Below are 2,604 nucleotides of genomic sequence, written 5' to 3'. Positions count from 1 at the left end.
CCAGAAATGTGTGGAATGGAGATATAAAAGTGTTGGCACAAAACACCTATATTAACAGAAGGTTTGTATTCTTCCCATGTGGACACTGAATGAAAGTGGCTAACGAAGCATGGATAGAAAATGTATCTCAAGTCAAAGCCAGGCTGTCAGATTTTCAGAGGTAGAATGTTAACCAGAAACAGTTTTGATGTTTTGTGATTCGTAGGCATAACTTAGATGAGTATCTTTTACATGGTCAATCCACATTTTTACCAGTTTAGTTTTCCATTTGTTGGTATGATGCTCGTCATTCATTCATTTGCTCACTCCCCAACATTTACTGAGGTTACCTTTATGTGAAGAATAGGACTGCCAGACAAAATACAGGACACTCAGTTATGTTTGAATTTTGGATAAAAAATAATTTTTAGTATTTTTGTTTTGTTTCACTTTGTATTCTTGCTAAACCTGGCAACTCCACCTAGGAAGTATACAAATAAACCGTATCTTAATTCCACCCTTCAAGGAGCTCACTGTCTAACATGAAGACAAACATGAACTTAAATCATTTTAATGGAAGTCACCCTGAGATGTACTATAGCATGTTTCAGAAGTCAGTATTAAAGTGTCACTGTCAGCAGATTTTTCTGACATCATATACAGATAAAATGGGAGAATTGCCCTGCATGAGTTTAAGACCTCTGACAAGGTCACTAGAAGATTTTTCTTTCTTCCAGGAAGCAAATGAGATGAACAGGCTATAGGGTTGTTGTTCTTAAGGCCAGGTGTGCCAAGGTTGCCGGATTCCTTCTTTCTGTAATACTCTTCTCTCTTAAAAGTTGTTTTTGTGTGAGAATCAGGTTAGCATGCCTTTTCATATACACATATTTTTCTACTGAATTGGGGAGAAATGTGTCTATTTAGAATCTAAATAAGTAAAAGAAGATTATGAAGTGACGACACCGTAGGCCTTTTATTTTGGCCTAGAGTGAAATAATAAGGAGCTGAAACATACTCTCCCCACCATGGTCATCTGGCTGCACCTGCAGGGGTGGGCAGCAAGCAATTGTCCCTGCTGTCTGCCATCTTAGCCAAAGTGACCTATCATGTCTATCTGCTCCTGGACCTGAGGCTGCTGGGAAAGGCTGAAGCCCTGCAGGTGAGACCTCGCACCCTAATGAACTAGGATGAGGGTATGAGTGTGAAGTCCTCTAACCTGCCTCATTCTCTCCACTTCTCTTTTATTGTGACCAAAGGGTTCAAACAGGATCTTGCCTGGGAGTGAGTAGTGAAGGGGAATAGAAGGAATAGCCCCAATTTGAAAGGCCCTAAGGCAAGTTAAGGTCCTAAATGGAAGCAAAAGGGGGCTTTGCATGTTTGAGAAAATGGATTGAAATTAGAAACTAAACCTCAGGAGCCCTGAGCATAATCTGTCAAGAGTAAGGCAACTGGAACCCCACAGTGAATACTGGACCCAGATATGAAGTCACTGATGGTACTGTAGCCATCCACTGAAACTAAGCACAGCCGGCAGTGCCACTAGTTTTTCTTCTAAACTTGATGTCTGCCATTTTCCTCCTCTCCTGCCCTGGCTCACTGCGTTAATGCTTCCTCTAAGCCACTGATACCACTAAGCTTAGACAGCCTCTATAGCACATCTGCCAAATCAACCTACTTCAGCAGTCATCCCAAAGGTGAAAAACAGCTGGCCTCGACCTGTGCTGTGGTGTAGTAACAATATTATAAATACTCTATCAGTGATCATTGGAACATGTATTAAGCACTTACTATGTGCAGCCACTATGCACAACACTCTATATAAATTTTCTTTATGGCCTGACCTTGTAAAGTCAGTTTTGTCCTCCCCATTTTATAGATGAAGAAAGAGACTTAGAGAAATTAAGTTGTTCACTGACACTGGTGAGAAGGAATTTGAATCCAGGCCTGTCTGACTCCAACCTTATGCTGTCTTGTTTGCTCGGTGCCTTTTTACGTAGTCTCTCCCCAGAAACTGTCTCTGAGATAAGGATTTGAGTGCAAATAGTTTACTGGGAGGCGATTTCAGGAACAGTGGAGAGGGAGTACGAAGAGCAATATAGTGATGGAAAGAAAGCCAATAGTGTGTTATCAGGCCAGTTATCCCGAAAGCCCAGCTGTGCTGCAGGACGCTGGGAGACAGGGTGAAACACATCCTAGAACTATCCCAATCTGAGGGATGAGGAGGCTCTTCAACATCAGCTACCGCTGCTTCCTCACCCAGTTCTCCTCTGTCATTGACTGAGGGCTGTTTCCAGGGGCATTAACTTACTGGCATTTCCAGCTTGCCTGGCTTAAGGTCCAAGCTTGCTCCTTTTGCCGCAAAAAAAGAAAATGCTCACAGGTAGGAAGTCCTAGGTGAGCACGAGAAGCAGCTTTTGAAGGCATTTGCATGGGGTACCACCAACATCTGCTACAATACCTGACAGAGATTTTCATAAGATACTTTTTAGCATTTTAACTGCTATTGTTTCTCTCCTTGGCTCAGGCACAACTCCTTAGGGGCAGCAGGGCAATAAGTGACAGCGTGCTGTGTTAAAATCACACTTGACCCTCAAACCTGGCACGTTGTCCCAAACCAATGGTTTC

Source organism: Crocuta crocuta, unplaced genomic scaffold (assembly GCF_008692635.1).
Source record: "Crocuta crocuta isolate KB4526 unplaced genomic scaffold, BGI_CrCroc_1.0 scaffold45, whole genome shotgun sequence".
Classification (NCBI taxonomy): Eukaryota; Metazoa; Chordata; class Mammalia; order Carnivora; family Hyaenidae; genus Crocuta; species Crocuta crocuta.
This window is presented reverse-complemented; position numbering follows the sequence as displayed.